The sequence below is a fragment of the Artemia sp. Qi Xiang Cuo genome, chromosome 16 (genome assembly GCF_049724085.1).
Source record: "Artemia sp. Qi Xiang Cuo chromosome 16, ASM4972408v1, whole genome shotgun sequence".
NCBI lineage: Eukaryota > Metazoa > Arthropoda > Branchiopoda > Anostraca > Artemiidae > Artemia > Artemia sp. Qi Xiang Cuo.
The window spans coordinates 62,582,769-62,590,171 of NC_142809.1; the positions used below are offsets into that span (position 1 = coordinate 62,582,769).

General features: G+C 34.4%; 1 pseudogene; it reads left to right on the forward strand.

The window, feature by feature from the left end:
- Positions 1-3,168: 3,168 nt before the first annotated feature.
- The window catches only part of LOC148943175 (uncharacterized), a 4,478-nt pseudogene continuing 243 nt past the window's right edge, over positions 3,169-7,403 (forward strand).

Consider the following 7,403-nt stretch of genomic DNA (forward strand, 5'->3'; position numbering starts at 1 on the left):
TATGACTTACTCAAATCCAGAAGAGGGAGGTGTAGCTTCAAAACACACACAAGTCACCTGCACTTCAATCCAGACAGTTTCAACTGTGTTGATAAGACCAAGCGGAAAAGGTCGTCCAAGAAAGGCCACATAAAGAAGTCAACCAAAAAGGATTCAGCAGGATACTGCTTCAAAAAGCTAAGAAGCCAAGAAAGAGGCTCTCACAGACTATCGTTTAAAATCCGAAAATCATAAGAAATCGCTCTTTTATTAAAGTGACAGCAGCCCGGAAGAGGTTTCAGTTTTGGAAGATGTTTCAGGATCCAATGCAACAGATCCAAAGGAGGGACCTTCAGCTGAGAGGATCCCTCCTTTTCCTCTTTTTTCGTGGCTGGGTACTGAGGACTGGTCTGATATTTATGATTTGCCTAATCTTTATAAAAAATCACTGGCTTTCACAAAAAGCTAAATGATAAATATATAATTTTGTTCCCAGAAAAAAAAAATTAAATACTCCAATGACAAACAATTCATTAATTAACCCGTAAAAGAACTAATTAGAAAAAATTTAATCTTTTCAGAAATGGTAAACTGGATAAAGCTAATAAACTAAGAAAAGCAATTAAAAAAAAAATACGTAAATCTACCCAATCCTAATACAAGAATAAGGTCAAAGAATTGATTGCCAATAAAGCAAACAATTGGTATTCCGAGGTAATTAGAGTAAAGAACGATCTCTCTCCCATGCTATCCGGGTTGCAGCGGTAGCTAGCAACCTAGTAAGATCCGGGTTGCAGCGGTAGCTAGCAACCTAGTAAGAGACGATCACGTCCAATGTTAAGAAATATAAAAACCCATAGTTCTTAAAAAAAGAGTCAGATCAAAACAAAAAGTACACCATTAGAACCGCCTTGTCCGAAACCCCTGCAGAGTAATTACAGTAAAGAACGATCTCTCTCCCATACTAACTACCTAGTAAGCAGCCTAGCAACCTAGTAAGAGACGATCACGTCCAATGTTACGAAATATAAAAACCCATAGCTCCTAAAAAAAAGAGTCAGATCAAAACAAAAAGTACACCATTAAGCACATTATTCTCAACAAACGGGATATTTTTTTTTCTTTCTTCTTCTTCTTTTCCACAGATATCTTGGCACTGGAACATCGTAGAGCGTTGTTCAATGGCTCATTTTAAAGGAAATCTCTAGATCTAGTGCTATTTGTGCTTCATTTCTTTTTAATTATTTTTATTTAGAACGAGTTTTATATTTTGTCTCCACACAAAATGAGCTTATTTGTCTTCATTTAATAGAATTCTCAAGTGAGGATTTATATAATATTTATTTATAAGTATCGTACCATTTATCTCGCTGTTTTTGTTACACAGATTTGAAACAGCAAACAAATAGAGCTGCCTCTAAATAGTCTGAAAAATTGAACGGTATATATGATGAAACTTCTATAGATGAAACTTCATATGATGAAACTATGATGAAACTATAGATGATGAAACTATAGATGAAACTTCGATGAAACTTCATAGATGAAACTATAGATGAAACCTCATAGATGAAACTTCTGCGTCTCAAGAAGAGACAGTGGCGTTTTGAAAGGGTTTTTATATGGAAAATAACAAGAAAAGTCACAAGAAGAAATAAATTTGCAAAGAAGGAAAGGGTAAACTTCCTGGTTCTGATCTTAAAGCTGAAGTTTTGTTCAAGTTAAAAATGTAGTTGTGCTCCCATTCAAAGTTTGGGCATAGGAACCTCATAAAGTAAACAGTTTTTGGCAACGAATCATAGTTGAGGCATCTGCCGCAACCAAGTATAGAACCAAGTCTCGTCGATATTAAGCGAGAAAAATAAAAGTGCTTTAAAAAGAAAACTATCAATGAAGAATTTCCATTTCAATCTAATTCCGGAGATTATTATTATTTCGATTATTCTCAGCGGCAAAAGTATGTTGCGAAAACAAATTTATGGGAATTTAGAAAAATAGCCTGAAACCTCAAATAGATGGCGTCAAATTGAAAAGAAAATTGTGTTATTGGAATCACCATGGCCGAAACCCGCATTTAAGACAATTGCAGTCCCCCACCTTTAGCAACAAGGAAAATCACTTTCGCTGGTAAACAGTGACGTGTCTTCTTTTTTCTGTTTTCTGTTGTTGTTTTTTCTTGTCAGCAAAGACCCGGTCGTAGAGTAGCCGAAGTTTTTGTTATAATACATCTATCAAAATAATCCAGTGCTAGTGACGGGATTCAATAAGGTTTGAAGTTGTCAATGAAAGGTATTAGTAGAAGACAATTTACATACAAATCAGAAAAAAGCTAAGACAGTAGCAAAAACTGGGGTATCTTGATGAAAATAATACTTTTATATTTTCATATATACAAAAATTCAAAATTATATTTTTATTTGAAGTTATAGAGAACATACAGACATTTCTACTCGTTTTCTGTTTTAAAACTTTCCTTTTTTTAGTGAAATTATCTGGTAATGCGAGGCTTCAATCTCAGCAGCTGAAAGGTTGGGCGAGGAGCTTGCGACCTTTTCCTGTAAAAAAGCCCCATCATCTAAAACGTCTAAAACGGTTTTAAAAACTTTGACTGAATCAACTAGTACCGACAATATTTACGCCATCTTTAGTCTCCTATTTCTATTATATTTGTTTTCTATTGATTACGGTAAATCTTATGTTGTTGCATCAAAGCAGATTTCTTTAAGTACCTCCCTTGGTGCTGCGATTTGCCTAGCTTCTAGGCTTCCTAGTCACTATCATGTGTTTTCTCTTTTGACACTTGCCATTACTTGTTTTGCCATTTTTCCTCTTGTATAAGCTTTGTCGAATTATTCAGAATTTGTTGGTGGTATGTTAATTTTTGTATCCCTGTTGTGTCAATATTATGCTGACTCCAAACTGTTTGTTCTAGGAGTTGTTGCCTTTATTTTACTAAATCTTGTTCTGCCTTATTTGTTTGTGAATTGTCAGAAATTTAAGACTAATATTTATGGCCCATAGGATGAACCTGTCATATAAGGGATAAGGACCTCTACAACGCTGGGTACGCAAAAATTTTGAGAAACAATAAATTAGAGGTTTCAGGTTAAGACTTGGGTTAGTGTGAGACGGTAAAGACTTAGGATAAAAAGTGATCAAAAACTCCTGAAAATAATTGTAAGCTTAATAATGGTAGCAACATTATCCACTCCGGTTGTCCAAAGTCTACGGGATGAAAAGCCATTTGATGAAAAAGCCATTGATGAATTGAAAAAATGTCTACACCAAAATTCGACTGATGTCTACTTCCAAAATTCGACTAATTGTAAAGGCAATCCAAAGAGTGAGTGTGTTTGTTATACAAACTTCAACCAGGCAACAAATGCAACTGTTGCCTGTGGAAAATTGAACGGAAAAATCATTAACAAACAGAAGAAGGTTTGCAAATACAATGTGCAAAATAATGCAAAACTCTTTAATATGGCCGATTTATTGCAAAATTGCTAGGATAAAGAGGGAGCAATTTCCTATGCTTGCTGTTCTAACCCAAAGAAATTATGCCGTTGTGAAAGTGTTTTTCTATGGTCTGTCACAAGAAGAGAAGCAAGTGAAATTTGTAAAAAAGCAAACGGTAAACTTACAGGTTCCTCTGGAAAGTCTGAGAAGAATACTGCTGAAGTTTTCTTTGAACATCTGAGCAAAGAATATCCAATTAGGCAATATATAAAAAATCATACGAAATTGAATTTGGATGAAAACTTTTCCACATAAGTTGACTGGTTGAAAGCAAAAGAACAATATATTCGGCGAAAGAAAACGAGACTATGCCGTTTGTTTGCGAATTCCAAAGAAGGGATGATCTGAAGTACTTAAAGCAATCGTCCTTAAAAATATGTAATATTCGTGATATACAGTACCCTTATGATTGTATGGCGAATAGCCAGGGAAGTTGTTCTTGTATAACAGCTTTGCAACATCCCAAATCAAAAGAAGAAGCAGAAAAATATTGTAAAGAGGCGAAAGGGACACTTGCTAGTAAAGTTTCAATAGAAGACTTCAAATACATTTTTATAAAAATATAAGGAAACATTTAACAAAAAATATGGAAACATATGTGATACGTCTGAATTCTATATTGGAGATGGAATGTACATAAATATTACCTGGCCAGAAGACTGCAAAAAACCTTCTCCAAAAGTAAAAAAGCTCCAAAAGTAAATGAAATGATGGAAACACCGGAAATGATGGAGTCGTCTTTCCTTTGTGAAATATCTGTGACAGATAAATTAGAGTTTGTAGATACAGATAAATTAAAGCTGTGTCAACTGCATCAAATACAAAAACCATATAACTGTATTTGAGATTCAAACAGCAAATGCCTTTGCATGACTGTTTTACAGGATCCTAAATCAAGAGAAAAAACAATACAATTTCGTGGAGATTCAAATGGTAATTCATCTACGGGGTCTCCTTATGATATTAAAAGAATACTTAAGCACATATTGGCTTTAAATGGTAACAGCATCAAAAGTCATGATCAATTCTTTGTTGGGAATGAAAAGTACGTAGACGTTGATTGGTCAAAAGAGCCGGACTTCGTAGTAACTATTAACAATTTAGCAGCTGAAATAAAAAACAAAACCCTGATTTTCCTCTGCGACTTTCTTATTGATGACAGTATTGATCTTATAGACTCAGATGAATTGAAACAGTGTAAAAATAAGCAAATTCAAAAGATATATGACTGTTTTGATAAAACTAGCCCATGCATGACAACTTTTTTAAAACTATTATCAAGAAAAGAAGCGTCTGCCAAATGTAAAAGTTCATCAGGTAGGCTGAGTAAAATGTCTTTTAAAGACCTAAAAGGTTATTTTGGGCATTTGAAGGCTGAGAACTCGGATAAAATAAAAAAATGTACTAGATTTAGTTTGGGTGATGACAAAGTTGCAAAAGCCAACTGGTCAAATGATGCTGAAAGCAAGGTAGAATGTTTCGTTGTAGCAAATAAAACAAGTTCAGAGCATTCAAGTTTTATGTGTGACTTCCCAATAAGTCCCAAGGAAATGAAAGATTGTAACAACGAAAAGTTTCAAACTGCATATAATTGTGTCAGGAATTCTAGGGGCTCATGCCCGTACACGACCATATTCTTGGAGCCAAGAACAAAAGAAGAAGGTGCTGAAATTTGCCAATTAGAAGGCGGTACACTAACTGAGCCGTCCCCTGGTGTATTCAATTATTTGATAAGACGAAATTCCAAAATTAGCAACACCATAAAGCAGGGTAATAAATTCATTATTCGAGGAAACCAATACATAGATGTCACCCATGCTGAAGACGAAAAAAGGATAACTTATCAAAATTTAAAATCTGAAACCAACCAGGCGCAATTTCCTTTCATGTGTAACCTAGATACAAAGGATGGTAAAGACAGAATAAATTTTGAGCATCTAAAAAGCAGTGAAAATAATAAAACACAAATGCATTATAATTGTCTTGGTAATTCAAGGGAGAAGCGTTCTTGTATGACAGCTTTACTTTTTCCAGCGTCAAATGAAGAAGCCGTAGACTCCTGTCGTAAAGCTGATGGTACACTCATTGAAGGATCAGTATCGGCACTGAAGAAATTTTTCAGGCATTTACAGGTTAATAATGCTGAAACTATTAAAGACTTTACCATATTCACTCTTAAAGGAGACAAATACGCCAACTTCAATTGGTCAAAGAACTTGGACACTGGAGTATCTATTATAGATGCAGCAAGTACCACAGATGCTTTTATTTGCGACATACCCATAAAAGACGACGTTAAGCACATAGACCTCAAGGATTTAAAATCTTGCAAAATCGAAAAGATACAAAAGCTGTACAACTGTTCTGAAAACACGAGTGGAATATGTACGTTCATAACAGCCTTTCAACAAACCCGCTCAAGAAATAAAGCATCAGAAACCATTAAAAACATGGGTTGGGACTTTACTAAGGGTATTAAAACTGACCTAGAAGATTTTCTAAACTATTTAAAAGACAAAAATGGTGACGGTGTAAAGGAGAATACTAAGTTTGCTATTGATGGGAATAAGCACATCGATATAGAATGGCCAAAGGAATCAAAAGCCAAAATATCTATTAACGAGGACGATGCAGACATCTCTGAGTCGAATTTTCTATGTAATATATACATACCTTCTAAGGAACTAAAAGGTTGTAAAAATAAGAAAATACAGAGTCCTTATAAGTGTGTCTGAAATACTAGCGGGCAATGCCCACGTATAGAGAACAAGCGACAGGAATATGCAGAAAAGATGGCGCTAAGCTAAGCGAAGGCTCTTTATCAGGCCTGAAAAGGCACTTTATTCATCTAAGGACTAAAAATGATGATAGTATAAGAAAATATAGCCAATACATGATTGGAAATAACAAATATGTGGACGTTGATTGGTTGACAGCAGAACCTACTATAACTATTCACAACGTTACCACTGAATCAATCAAGAGAAAAATATCTTTCCTTAGCGATTACATGATAGAAGACCACACAGATCGCAAAAGTATCCATGAATTGAAAGCTTGTGAAAACGAAAAAATTCAAATGCATTATAATTGTATCGGAAATGAGAAAGGGGAGTGCAATTGTATGACTTCTTTTAATCATCCAGTATCAAAAGAAGACGCGGCTGAGATTTGTAAGCAATTGCATAAAGGTAAGCTAAATAAAGAATTCATGTCTTCAAAATTCCATATTTTCAAAAGGTTTTTAAGGAACTCTAGGGATAAAAATGGTGACATGATCAAGGAGCAGACGAAATATTTCGTTGGATATGAGAAATACGCTGTCGTAGATTGGTCCAAAGATTTAGAAAGTGGCATAACTGTAAAAGATATAACAAGTCAAACAACCAAAATTTGTTCACTTTGCGTTTCTCTTATTCAAGACAATATAAAGTTCATTGACTATTCAGAACTCAAAGACTGCGAAAACAAAAAAAAATCAAAAATCTTATAACTGCGTTGGAAATGTTAGAGAAAATTACCTTTGGATGACAGCTCTGCTTAATCAAACATCAAGAAAAGAAGCTGCTGAAATTTGCAAGAAATTAAATGGATCACTTAGTAGCACCTCTTTAGATATCATTAAAAGACATATGGTTCATTTAAAAGAAAATAATGATGAAAGTATTAAAGAATACGCTAAATTTATTATAAATAGTGGCAGATACGTAGATGTTGACTGGTCGAAAGAAGTGGAAACCAGCACAATTATTTTGGAAACAAAAGATGAAACAAAAAACATGGCTTTCTTTTGTGAAGTAAGCATACGAGACAATTTAAGGTATATAGAGTTCAAGGAAGCAAAGTTCAAGGATTGTAAAATTGGGAAAATACAACATGCTTATAATTGTGTTGGGAAGGAGGAAGGG